The sequence below is a fragment of the Mesoplodon bidens genome (genome assembly GCF_964165515.1).
Source record: "Mesoplodon bidens genome assembly, contig: HAP1_SCAFFOLD_829, whole genome shotgun sequence".
NCBI classification, from domain to species: domain Eukaryota; kingdom Metazoa; phylum Chordata; class Mammalia; order Artiodactyla; family Ziphiidae; genus Mesoplodon; species Mesoplodon bidens.
In genome coordinates this window covers 7,041-21,566 of record NW_027671517.1, presented here as the reverse complement: position 1 = coordinate 21,566, position 14,526 = coordinate 7,041, and the positions used below count along the sequence as shown (strand labels likewise).

The 14,526-nt window shown below is 33.0% G+C and overlaps 1 long non-coding RNA gene across 1 annotated transcript in view; it reads left to right on the top strand.

Annotated features, from left to right (window-relative positions):
* The window catches only part of LOC308611274, a 39,958-nt gene extending 28,140 nt beyond the window's left edge, over window positions 1–11,818 (top strand). The window contains exons 3-5 of the long non-coding RNA XR_014014821.1: window positions 5,595–5,816; window positions 7,337–7,425; window positions 11,022–11,818. This is a non-coding gene — a long non-coding RNA (uncharacterized lncRNA). The remainder of the gene's footprint in view (window positions 1–5,594; window positions 5,817–7,336; window positions 7,426–11,021) is intronic.
* Window positions 11,819–14,526: the final 2,708 nt, after the last annotated feature.

Sequence of the window (14,526 nt, the reverse complement as noted above, 5' to 3'; positions counted from 1 at the left end):
ACTTTATCTATAACTATTTTTTTTTAATTTTGCTGTTTTGTAAACTTTTTGTTTCTATGTTGAAAATGTGTAAGGACATTTACCTTCTTTCTTGAAATACCTTTGCCTGCATTTATCACATTTTATTGTTGAACTATCGTGTAGCAATAAGTACAAAAGTGCCTCTAGTAGAGGAGATAATATCAGAGGCAACAAGGTGTGTGTATGGGGGGGCGGGGTTAGAGTTGACATACCTTAAGGGAGATGAGGAGAGAGGGAAGAGAATAGAAAGTTTATTTATTTGAAAAAATATGGCAAGTTAGAGAATTTTGGCTAAACTTAATACAATATAGCTTTCCTTAACTTAAATTCCGGGTTAACTTCCACTCTTTACATTGCCACAGACTAGGGAATAAACAAAGCAAAAAGATTTTTGGTACCACCATTTTGTGTTAATTTCATAAAGATTTCTACAAGACTTTTAAAAAATAAATTGAAAAACGAAAGTCTTGTCTTTAGCTTATTTTCCCTGCATGCTTGCACTTTAATAAGTTGATAAATGGCATTTAAACTCAATAGTTATGATTAATTCTGTCCCACAGTTTTTAAAAGCACTGGGGATTGTGTGCGTGTGCATGTGCCCACCTTTACAACCAGTAAAATAAAGTTCTTGATCCAAAAATTATTATCACTTAGACTATTGAATAAAATCAGATATGATAGAGGGGCCAGCTGTTGGTAGGTTTAAAAGTCACCCTAGGTGATTAATTCATGCAGCAGTGTTGCACGTCTCTCTTTAGATGAAGCACTTAGAAGTATAACCAAGCGTGGATCTAATTTCATATCTGAGATGTGTTTTATTTAGAGTTCTTTGGCAAGTGCTTGCTCTATGTGTTTTTATAGTCTTTGGTTGTGCTATAAAAATGTCAAAATTATGAATTAACAGATATGCAAAAGTGAAATCCTAGAAGATAGGATAAACATGAAGTCCTCTAATTATCACTCAAATAAGTTTGGTTGACACAGAACTGGGAATCAGATAAAGACATTAATAATTCATAATGCTGAAGTTAAAATCTTCTAGTTACAGTACAAAAGAAATCCTAATTTGTACCACAAGGTAATGAATTCACTACTTTTCATTTGTTAAACATTTGCTTATTACCCTGCACCATGCATATAAAAGTGTTCCCAAATTTGGATGGCAAACAGGAAAAACAGACACTCTCTACCCTCAAGTTGTTTATACTGCAGTCAGTGAAATTTCTCTACTTTGAGATCTTTTAATTCCTCAGCTCATTGTAACATCTTCTTCAGATGAATTGTTTTTTATTTGTTAAAACCAATGTTTAGCACTTGAAATAGTTTCTTCAATGTTCCTGATAGTGAAATAGAGTCATCATGGTAATTTCCAATACTAATTATAGAGTTGATAGGAGAAATGCTCAAGATTGATAGTAAAGTGATTTCAATAATCTACAAAATGTCTTGAGGTTTCCCAGATAACAACTTGTCTCCCAGACAAAAATGCACTTATTATTTATCTTCGAAGCTTATAAAAATTTTTGTACTTTAATCATATAGAGATTTTACAACATCTTTTCATTCATATTTTAAGATATTTTGTTCAGTAGATTATCTCATTTAGAAACTATTGATTTATATATACATACTATGTAAATATTAGTATACATTTCTCAATGACTAGATTAGTGCTTTCTTAACTACTTAAATTTGTTTAATTCATATTGTTGTTCTTCAGCATTTCTTTTACTCACTGGAGCCTATCCTACTGACTTCAAAAAGCCTGAAAAATCTGAAAATCCCATTTAAAGTAACTGTATGGAAAATCTTTAAAATAACATATAATAATGGTAGAGAAGAAGTGTATTGAACATTGTGCTGAGATTATTCCATTAATAAAGAGATTAATCAATAATTCTAATATTCAGACATATAATCAAAATGAAAAACAATCATAATACTGAGCAATGACATTTTCAATAAAGGGAGATATTAAATATTGTATAGGAAACTAGAATCTGCAAAGCAGACAAGTTGGCAATGATTATACATATATTTAAAATATGTTGAAACAGTCATAGACAGTTTTTCTTTTTGGCTGAAAAGAGGCACGTTGAAGTGTTTAAGCACTACTTCAACTGGAAGAGATATTTAGACACTATACAGAAAACACGATTGCAGAAGAGCAGATATTAGCAGGTGTGTGAACGTGTATGTCTTTTTTTTGTGTGTGTGGTACGCGGGCTTCTCACTGCTGTGGCCTCTCCCGTTGCGGAGCACAGGCTCCGGATGCGCAGGCTCAGCGGCCATGGCGCACGGACCCAGCCGCTCCGCGGCATGTGGGATCTTCCCAAACCGGGGCACGAACCCGTGTCCCTTTCATCGGCAGGCGGACTCTCAACCACTGCGCCACCAGGGAAGCCCGTGTATGTCTTTAATTAATGTATTTTCATTCATTCAAAAAGGGAAGAATGCCAAATTTACTTTAAAGGTGGCATTGTGATATGTTAAAGTTCCATTCTTAGACTTTTGCTGCTGTTGCTGTTCCTTTAGTATTCACCAAAGAGTACCGTCCTGTCATTTATCCAAGTTAGAAATCTAGGAGCAATCCTAGGATTCTCATTATAGGGTCCACTACCTTCATGCTCCCCCCTCAATAAGTAACACATTCTTGGCTCTCCTATATAGGAAAGCTCTCTCCAATGTACGCCTGCTCTGTCACTCTCCGGGTCCAGCATCTCTGCCTCAGCCTCCCATTGAAGTCACTTCTAGTTCATTCTGTGCAGGGCCATTTTTAAACCTTCCTCAGTCCTAGGCAATTGCCCTTTTAGAAGCTTTACCCTAAATGTTATCAAATGCATTAAAATGTGCCCAAGTCACATATCCAATATAATTTAGAGATAACTATATGAAAGCTGAGTAACATTGCTGTTGTAGTAATATTAGTTGAAAATATTAATTACACAAGTTTTGATCTCCATTTCGCAGATTTGTTTTCATATTCTGGAGCCATTGTTTTCAGGTTCCAAACAATTTTCTAAGTCCTTCTCAAACTCCTAGTCCCTAGTGAGTGTGCTTTTACTGTCACAGGGTTGAACAGCCCAGACAGCAAGATGTCTGAAGATGAAGACCATCACAGGGATGAGTAAATCAGATACGTGGAAGTTGGAATGCAAAGTGTTTGTAGAAAAAAATATACAAATCAAGGAAGAAATTGCAGTGTCAATTAATATGATGTATATCAGATGATAGTATTAAAAAGCCAGGTGAAAATAAAATAACTTAATAATGTACCTATTTGTCTGATTGTTTACTAGTGATATACTGCTCAGTGTAAGGTGAGAACCACAGATCTTATCTTCTGGAAAAAAACCCTTTAAGCCCTAACAGTTTCAGTTTATAAATTTCCTCTCTAATAAATGAGGAATAAAATAATTTACAATAAATTAATTATTTCCTCTTCTGAAGGTACCAATACCACAAATTCAGTCAGAAGATGGATCAAGTTTTTCATACATTTCTCTCATTTCACATTTTTTAAATAAATGAGACTATATTTTGTCTAATGACTACCAGAACAACTATCTGGAAACTGTGACTTCATTATATGTGAGAGAGTATTTTAGGAGATACAGACGTATATTTAGATGGAGATATAAATACATAGCATATATACACAATATTTAATCAGACACAGGAAATGTCGGATAGCTCCAGAGTGGTACACCCTATGTTCTGAGCTGCTCCGAAATGCAGTTCCTTTTTTTTTTTTTTAACATCTTTATTGGAGTATACTTGCTTTACAGTGGTGTGTTAGTTTCTGCTTTATAACAAAGTGAATCAGTTATACATATACACATGTTCCCATATCACTTCCCTCTTGCGTCTCCCTCCCTCCCACCCTCCCTATCCCACCCCTCTAGGCGGTCACAAAGCACCCAGCTGATCTCCCTGTGCTATGTGGCTGCTTCCCACTAGCTATCTGTTCTAATGGGAGTTCTCTGGGCACAAAGGGCACTGTTTTCTGTAATGAGATTAGAAGAAAGGATTTGCTAATAATTGCTTCTATAGCAACTAAAAATCTTGGAATCCCACCTTTCAGCATTTTGAAAATCTTAAAGGGGATGTTGTCAGTAACAAAAAAATTGAAGACTGATTATGTATTTAAATTAATGATTCTTTAAATTCATCTTTTAAATTGATTCATGCTTCTCAGAAAATAAAATATGCTAATCCGTATATCCTTTTTCCACTGCGTAGGGCAACTATATCTAAAAACAAAAATACTATCATTTTACTTTCCTTTACTATATTCCTCCACAGCTTGTGTTGTACTTTCATATTTTCTTTTCATTCTGCTAGTGAGATATATATCCATATATGTATGTATACATATATGTATATATACACATAATATTTAGATTTTAGATATTTGCATTATGCAGGGCAATCCATAAAATGGATAGATGCTTAATTTTAATACCATTGAATACAGTTTTCATAATTTTATACTTTAATTATTTTTGGAAGCACAAACCAGAAAGGGTAAAGCAAACTTGAAATGGAAAAAGATGACCAAGCTGGCATTTTGCATTTCAGACTTTATATTTGGACTACTCAGTGGGACAGATTATAATAACAAAATTTTGCTTTTGCAGGGAGGTCAATCTTTGCTTCTGCATTGCCTCATCTCTTTTAATCCCATCCAGTTTATTTTTCATCTCAGAAACTATATTTTTCATCTCTAGGAACTCAATTTGGGTTATTTTTATATCCTCTGTATGTCTATTTAAGATGTTGACGCTTTCCTTTAAACTTTTTGAACCTATGAAAATTAGTTATAATAACTGTTTGAATGTCTTTGTTTATTGATTGTACCATTTTTCAGTCTGTTTTCATTAATTAATTTTTCTCCTTGTTATGGGTTATATTTTCCTTCGTCTTTGCATCCCTAGTAATTCTAGATTGCATGTCAGATATTGTGAATTTTACTTTACTGGTTGCAGGGCGTATTTGTATTTTTGTAAATATTTGTAACTTTGCTCAAAGAGGTAGTTAAGAAATAGTTTGATCATTTTGAGGCTTCCTTGTAAGCCTTATTAGGCTGCAAGTGAAACAATTTAGTCTAGGGCTAATTTGGTCCCACTACTAAGCCTATACCCATTGAATACACTGTGTACTGAATACTCTAGTTGATGCTGCATGTATTAAATTATATCAAAACATATTTGTATAATCTTAAAGCAATAAATGCAACACATAAAAATATAAAAAATTTTAAAAATTAACTTTTATTAAATAAAACAAAAATGTTTTCTTCTAGTAATTGTAGTATTTTAACATATTTAAATACTGCATCCCTATGAAATTCATTTTGTTAATAAATATGAAAAGAGAATCCACCTTTATTTTTCACAGGTGACCAGGGACTTGTTCAAACACCAACATTTAACTGTATTACACAAAACATTATGCCACTGGTTTTTATGGGTTATCATTATAATTAACACCTTTATACAACCGTTGTCTTGTGCTGTTTGTTGTTCAATGTCTAAAAGTATTGTTTAATATATATATTTTTTTACTTTTAGCAGTTTAAGCCAGGAGAGTAAATCCAGTTCCTATTACTCCATCCTGTCCAGAAGCACAGGTCTTAAGTGAAATTTAATACCAAAGGAACAGTTCCAAATTTTACAACGGATCTATCACTGGTTGTTAGCATATCGTCCCACACCCAAGACACCAAGATACCTTCTACTCACTGTTAAAGCTTTATGATGAGCAAAACTTCCACCACTGTGCTTCCTTAGCATGTGAGTATATTTTTAACTTACTGGTTATATATATTCTCTAATTATCCATTATTTTGTCCTTCTTTTTGATTAGATATTGATATCCACATTTTTTTTTCTAATAGCTCACAGAAATTTCTCTCATTAACAACACCAATAGAAATATCAATAAAAATCGCCTTGGGGGACCAAATTTATATCACATTATCAAGTTTTTATTTTGCTCCCATAAAACTTCTGCAAAATACAACCACTGTCTATCATCAGTATCATTAGAACAAAACCAAGTCATTCTAATCTCAAAAGCACAATATTTTATTTAACTTAATAAATTTCACATTATAAAAATTTTCTCATAGCATCATCCTTAATTCCTCAGTATTCACTAATATTGGGGGATTTTTCTTTCAGTTATTTGAGACTAAGGATGATTTTATTCATCTCTACAACCTGGTATATATATGTACAACGTTTGTCAAAAGGTGGATATTCAAAAACATTCTTGACTAAATTATGGTAATTCATGTGATCAGTTCTGCAGTTCTTAAAACTTTAAATTACTTGTTAATTCTAAGAGAAAGTCAGATAATTTTTAGAAGGATTTCCAAACCATGCTAAAGTGTCAGCCTTCATTTCCTTGTGTGAGTGAAACAGGAGAGGAATAGATGGTTTTAAAGTTCTCCAAGCTTCTGTGTCCTTTATACATCCACAATTTTAATCCTTATCATTTTCAAGATTTGCTAAATTATTTGAGGTGATCCATTCTCTTATTAAAGTTACATATTTTATGTCACATACTGAGCATATTAACAAATAACTTACTGATAAATGACAATGCCCATAACATCAGGTTAATCTGATTTCCATGAAATGAGCTATAACTTCAAGAATATTAATTCATCTAATAAGGGTGATGATTCACATAATGTTGCCTAAAATATTTCTCTTGATTATTTAAGAGAGTTTTCCTAGGGGAAAATAGCTGGGAAGTCTATAGAAAAAAAAAAATGACAACCATGATTAATTTAATTCCAGTCTAAAGGACTCCATATATAATGTATTTGAGAAAACCAAGTCACTATTATAGATTCAGATAAATGGTTGTATATATGAGATATTTTTAATGTAACCCAAATTATAAGAAATAGTTTTTTGGTATAGAAGCAACCACTCTTTTACCTAAAGGAAAATATAAAATCTGAGTTCATTGAAAATTTGCCTCATTGCCCTCTGTTAGTTTGTGCCTGCCCCATCCTTAGGGGCCCAGTTAAGGACTATTCTATCATCCATGCATCAGAAGAGAATGTCTGTGTTCTATGTTGATAGTCAGTCTAAACAAATATTTATACAGTTGAGATCAGAGATATAAAATGTCAGTTCCAAATCCACCCATGATGGCACATATACCAGACAGATGACAAAGGTTATAAAGGCCTGTGAAATACTTGAATCATATTTTGCAACCCTTGAAAGAATTCAAGTTGGAGATTAGCAGAAACCAGGCTCAGTTCTGTCCATAATCCCCTTTATCTGTCTTCTAGCCAACAATATGAAAACCTGAAGCCAAGCTGCCAAATAGAGTGTGAAGGGCCTTCTACTGCATTTAAGAAAAAACTGAGACTTGCTATAGGTAGAAATTATCTTTTCTATTACTATTATTGTTGATGTTGTTGTTATTCATAGAAATAATGAAAAAAAAAACCCTAAATAACATTATTCTGCTGGATTCTTTACTATATGCAACACAATAAATTAACTCGCTTCATATTACACTGGGCATATAACATGAAAACATGTGCAGAGAACAGAAATCAGTATCTGTACAGACAAATGCCCCTGTGATAGAGAAATCTATTATTTTAAGTCCAGACAATTAGATCTATTAAGGGGTAAGAGTGTTTCAGTACAGTCCTGCTAAAAGTAAACCTTAAAAGTAAATCGAAAAAAAAAATGGAAAACTGATGCCAGTTAGATACAAAATATAAGATTATGCTATGTATATGGGACAGGATAGAACTCTGAATGCACTCACATGTAGGGAAAGCAATATTAGTGACAAATCAACTAATGTCCTTATTGAGCATAGACGTTCCAAGAAGGGTGAAGAGTACTGTATATTAGATGTAAGACTCATAATATTCAAGTTAGTTGTAAAAGAAACAAGGTAAATGCTTTCAGTCAATAGGATAGGCTGAACTGATATTGAGAATCCTTTCTGGCAATCTGAACACACAGTTTGTTATACTTGTGTTTTCTTTTATATGTTGCTTTTACATGTAGCAACACATAAAAAGAAAATGAACAAGCTTACAAAAAATGGGGGGGGGATCCCCAGTCTCAGGATTTAAGGAGAAAAAACAAATTCAACATTAGAATAGTGAGGAGGAGTTGAAACCAAGAAATTCAAGGGGGCCCTGGAAATAATAAGCCTTGTTTTTGAGGGCTGGCTTTAAATATCTGTTGTCTTATCAGAAAACAGGTAGATGCTGTTGTCTTATCAGAAAACAGGTAGATGCTGGAAAACAATAGAATAAAATCTTCAAAGTACTGAACACATATAGCTGTCCAAATTAAAATTCTACACGTCATTTAAAAAAACTACTCAAGAACAAGAAGTAAAGAAATTTTCATTCATAGACAAAGAGGAATTACCACCCACAAACTGTAACAACAACAACAACAAAATGACTAAAGCAGTAGCAGCAGCTATTGGAATTGTCTGAAGGCATTAAAAAATATTCTGATGCCTGAAGCCAATACTTGGAGATTTTTTTTTTTTAACCAGTGATCTAGGCGGTGTTTCAATAATGGGAGCTTTAAAAAGTTCTCACATAATTCTCATGTGTTTTAGGCAAGATTGGAGACCATTGTACAAAGGATGTTCTTCAGTAAGAAAGAAAATAAGCATAATAAAAAGAAGTAGGAAGGTGCACTGAACAGTGACCAGCAAAGAAATTTGTAATGTTGGAATGAATCTGAATAACGGTTGAGTGTAAAAAATAATAACCAATGGGGGTATGTACAAAGTAAAACTAAAACACTAGATAATATACTGAAATACTGGAGATCAGATTTAAAATTTGAGGGGTCCATGAACCGCTTAGGAGGAAGATGAGATAATTAGTTTTAGACTTTTTCAAGTTAGAAATATATGTCAAATTTTTCAGAAAACACTAAAAATGAAGACTTCATATATGATTCATAAAAAGGTAGACCATAAAAAGAGAATGAAAAATGTGTTTAAACGAAGTTAGTACCGGGAGGGATGAAACATGGAAAAATAAAGGAGAAATAGATCAATAATCACAATACATTTGATCACAGAGACAATAAAAATAAATTTAAAAATTCCAGTTTATGCTGCTTACAAAAGACATATATAAACTATTTTTAAGATGCAATGCAATACTTCACTCGAAATAATTAATTATATACATGATAAATGATTTTTAAGATTACATATTTGGCATGATGACATGTCTACAAATTTTTAAAACTCAAAGCAATCATGTGTTTTTCATGGATTCATTTGCATATAGTAAAAAGTTCAAGCATGGATTCAAAGTATTTATATTCAATTCATGATACCAGTTATCTAAGAAGAGGAAAAATGGGACTGAAATGAGAATAGAGAGGAGAGAAAAGAAATGTGTGTGTATCTGTGTGTTTGTGTGTGTGTGTGAACACACGTACAACAAATGTGTGCTTCTTTCACAGCATGATTCACTGTATTCCATCACAATATTAAGAAGATTTCACACAATATGGGCATCTCTGCAGAAATTAAAATTGTCACATGCTTATTATGTGTATTGGGCAATGAGCTCACCTTACTATTTCCATCCATTCTTCAATTAAAATCTAGAAATGTGAATGGGCTGTTAGAATTTAGTTAGTGAGCCAATTATCTTTACAGAACATGCTAGTTATGCACAGCTTTTCCTTGGCTTAACTATGTTTTAAAATAGCAGGCATTCATTTTACGTCTTTAATTGATGGCTATCACACACAATTAGTTTGAAATTTCTTATCAATATGCTTGAAATATACTTGGTTGAATCATTGGAGTAATCTTTTTTGAACTTACCCAAAAGTATGTGTTTAGCCTTCCTAAACACAGTGGCACATTTCCAAGTACAAAGTAGTTGCATTAGAATTATTCCTAATATGAAGACATTCAATATTTGTGGCAACAAATTTTCTCTTGAAAACTTAGCTTCCAGATGGAAGAAAAATAAGGGTAGAAATGTATTTAAAGGCAAATTTGAAGATGAGAAATCAAAATTCACATTCCATAGTGAAAGAAAAAGGGTTAGTAATTTCAGAGAGAAAGGCAAATACAATGCAAAAATTATTGGAACATATTTTGCTCAATTACAAACAAACTTACATGGTAAGTTGTAGCTTCCATTATTGCACCAATTTGTAGCATATTTTAATATTTTCATTTTGAAAGGAAAATTTTAAAAAGTCATCTATTGTTTTAGAAAGTATCTAGAGTGGTTGAAGTGAAATAACTTTCAGAAAATGTGTTAAAATGGGGCTACAAAAGACTTAGGAGGACATAAGCTTGGTTCTTATTATGGACAGTTTGCAGATCAGCCATGGGGATACACATTATTTCCAATTTAAAATGAATGATGATTCTATACACATATATATGCATCTTATCATATTGATTATAAACCAAGTAAAATCTCATGAAATCTAAGTATGTTTGAAAAACTTAAACCTATTTTTATGTTTTTCCAAACACTAGAAAATGAAAGCAATTTCTGTTGTTTGTCATTTTCTTTTGGACTCTCTTGGCTTCCTGAAAATGATTATGTCAAGATATTGGAGAAATATTCATAGGAAGCAACAGAGGCCATGAGAATAGAGACCTACACTGCTTCCTCATTAGAAAAAATAAAATAAAAATTCCTGTCTATCCATTTCAAATTACACTCAGGGATGCTTATAATATAGAATTTGAAAGTTGAATACATACTAGTTGTCAAGTAGTCAGCCCCGTTGATTATTCATGCATTCCCTCCTAAGTATGTTGTTCTTAGAATTCAGAGGGGTCCTTTAATCACACCCCCCATCTTGACCACTCACATCTCCAGATTTTCCTACTTCACGGCATATTGGTGTTTAACTTATTAAACAAATATTTGTTGAACAATTACTATGCATGCTAAGCAAAGGGGATCAAAGATGAATGAATATTCATTTGTCTTTAAGGAGACACAGTCTACTGGAGAGAGGCAGAACTGTGAACAGATGACTGCATAAAGAGGCAAAGTCAAGTCTTATTTATTCAGAGGAAGAAGTCCCCGTGATCAAGCAACAAGTAAAATCATTTCAGTGTGCAAGACGTGGATTTGTGATTGAAAATGCACAAGCATATTTATTATCCATCATAGATGATCACCTATTATAATCAGGGAGATTTCTTAATGGCACAGCATCTAGAGGAGGACGTCATGCATGAACCTGTCATATTCAGAAAGTAAGGAAGTGGCACAGTGGGAACAATTCAGGAAAGTAAATAAACATGACAGTAGGTTTTAAATCTACTTTACCTGTTCTGACTATTATTAATCTATTTGGGCAAGTGGTAGTTTTCATTGATGTTAGCATTTTTTCATCCACGACTTGAAATCAGACATTAAATATTAATATTATAAAAATATTACAAATGGAATTCATTCACAAATTTATAAAAATAGATCAGCACCAGAGACCTATTTATTGGAAACAAAGTAGGTAGAACAATGAAACTCATTTATAGTTCCTCCTCAACCAAAGTGGACAGAAGTTTTATATGTAGAGGTCAATCCTGGGCCAGAGGCTATTTAATATTTTCATCAAGTCTAGGATGATAGAAAAGCATGTGGATTTAGTCATTTACAGTTCTCTTTAGTTGATAAGACTGATTAATACTTTGTCAAGATCAAAATTCAACATGACCGTAATATGACCTTGACAAATTGGAGAAGTGGTTTAAAACAATGCAATTTAATAAGTCTAAGGGTCAGGTATGGGCTTTAAAGGGACTGGGAAGGAAATGGAAATTATAATAATGTAGGTGATACCATGCCAGTGAGAATGCATTTGTGTGTGTAATATAATATGTAACAAATAATATTGAGTATGACTTGAGTCAAGAATATAGCAATAGCTTTTATTTTTTTTCTCTCTCTCACCATGGCATAGTGCTTACTCACTCACAAATATTTCTAATACATTTCCTCAAAATTTCATCATTAAATCCTGTATCCCTGCTGATAAAAGTAATTCTAAGATATATAAATGAAGAGAAGCGTATAAAGGTACAAATAAGTGGGTGAATATTCATGAAATTACTTTGTATTGTGCTTTACAAATACGATTTATGCATTTATCTTGTTACTAACACATTCATTCATTCATTCATTCAGCAATCATTACATATTTATAGAACTTCTACTAGGTCCCAGGCACTGCATTAGGTGCTGGTAATACAAGGTGTGGAAAAGCAAGCATTGTCCATATTTCTTAGAGCCTGCAGTCTAAAGAAGAATTACTAATTATAGTAAATATAGACAGGGTACTGTGAGCCATGGAACAGGGAGCCTTTCTCACCTGGAAGGAAGAGGAAAGGCACCCCTTGTGAAATGTCTTCTTAACTGAAGTATGACGTAGGTAGCCTAAGGGGACAAGGGAGTAAAGGAGTAAGTATTTCTTGCAAAGGGGAAAGCAAGTGTTAAGAATTTGAGCTTCAAAAAAGGAATGCTTCACGTTGATATTACAGTCTCAACAAATACAATTAAATTTCTGGTTGTTAATACATTGCATAAAAGTGGAGGAGTGGATTTCTGCCCAAATTAGGGCATATAGTTAGGATTAGAAATGTGCTCTGTGATATCAGTGACTTTAACATTGCAGTGAGACTGGGAGAAAAAAACGTACAAAGAGGCTATCCTCTGGACCCAATGGCACTGATGTACATCAAGGCTTTTGCTGAAGTAGAAAACCTGCTTTTGATATTGAGATGCTCTTGAATGAAACAATGACTTCAAATAAGAGTTCCAAACTGAAACTCAGAAAGACCACCAATCTGACATGACTTAAATTTGAACTGCTTCTCAGATAGGCAATTTATACTTTGGGGTAAATGGAAACTGGGCTTGGTTTCACTCATGATATCAATGACATTTTGCTATTAAATTTGGTTTAATACTTTCATTTTACAAATCCCTAACTTCAGAAACTCTCTAAGGGAAAGTAAGGGGAAAAGGATAGGACTAACTTGTTTAGTTACATTACCTTGAATTTTACATTTAAATTGAGCTGCGCTATCTCCACCAATGCTTGACTAGAAGCCTGCACAGTGAGTAGTTGTAATGGAGGAGATTGGCTGATTTTAATGGCCACATCTGATGGATCTCAAAGAAATTCAGGTAAAACAACTCTCTGCATAGTTCATAGTCAATTATTTATACTTACAGAAAAATGCCAAAGCCTAGAAAACTTTAAATGGTGGATAATCGGCAACATTCACATTTTTCCTTGAGGTTTTCAGGATCGTACAAACACATTTAGGCTTTGAAAGACACGTTTTGGAACTTTACTGGAGGTATTCTAAGAAATACCTTCATGTTAAAACAATCTCCAAATATTTTAGGAATAACTAGTATCTCTCCGTAAATAATTCATGCCTTAATTAATTATTATCATTGTTAGAAATTAATACTGAAGTATTTCAGAAAAAGATGACATATTAAGAATGTGACACTGCTTCCATGTCATATAAGAGCATGAGGATATCTCTATTATGAAACTTACTGCATTTTGCTACAACATTTTTGTCTATCTTCTCTTCCAGATTACAAGCTTCTTAAAAAATAGACTGTGCACAGATCTAACCTTCTGGCCTACATTTGCAGCACTGGAGACTACTATTGAAATATTAATTCAAAGGATATTTTAGAAAACATTATAGACAGAACTCTACCATAAAAGAGCATATATAAATATAGCATATTTTCTGATGTTATTGAATCATCTTAAATATTGGTTAATGCAAATTTCAATCTCTAAGGCACTTCTACAACATACCTGAAAAATGATCGTCATCTTGTACTTGAATGTCCTCACTGAGAAAGAAATTGCCAACTCAAAATCAGTTTGTTTCATTTTTAGGAAGCTCGAATTGTTACAAAACTCACTCTTAAAATAAGTTAAAATCTCTCTTCCTCAACTTCTATGCATTTTCTTGGTTTTTAAATTAGGGGCAACTTGATCTTTTTTTGATTTGACAGCTCTAACATAGCTAAAGCTGGCGTTCAGGTCCTTTGCCCACTTACCTACTCTTCATAATGATTTTATTAAAAGAAATATATTGTGGTATAATATAAAAAACATACTAACTTGAATGTCCACTTTAATGAATTTTGACAAATGTAAATATTTTGTAACTCTGTTTCCATCAAGGTAGACAATTTTCCTATTACCCCCCTTTGCAGTTTTCCCTTTCCTCTTTGCAGTCACTCTCTACTCCATATTTGATACAGGCAACTGCTGATATGTTTTCTGTCGCCATAGATTCATTTTTCCTTTTCTAGAAAGTCATATAAACAGAAACATAAAGTACATACTCTTGTGTGTCTAGCTTTTTTCTCAGCATAGTGTTTCTGAGATTCATCCTTGTTGCATTCCTCATAATTCTATCCTTCTACTGCTGTATGATATGACATTGTATGGA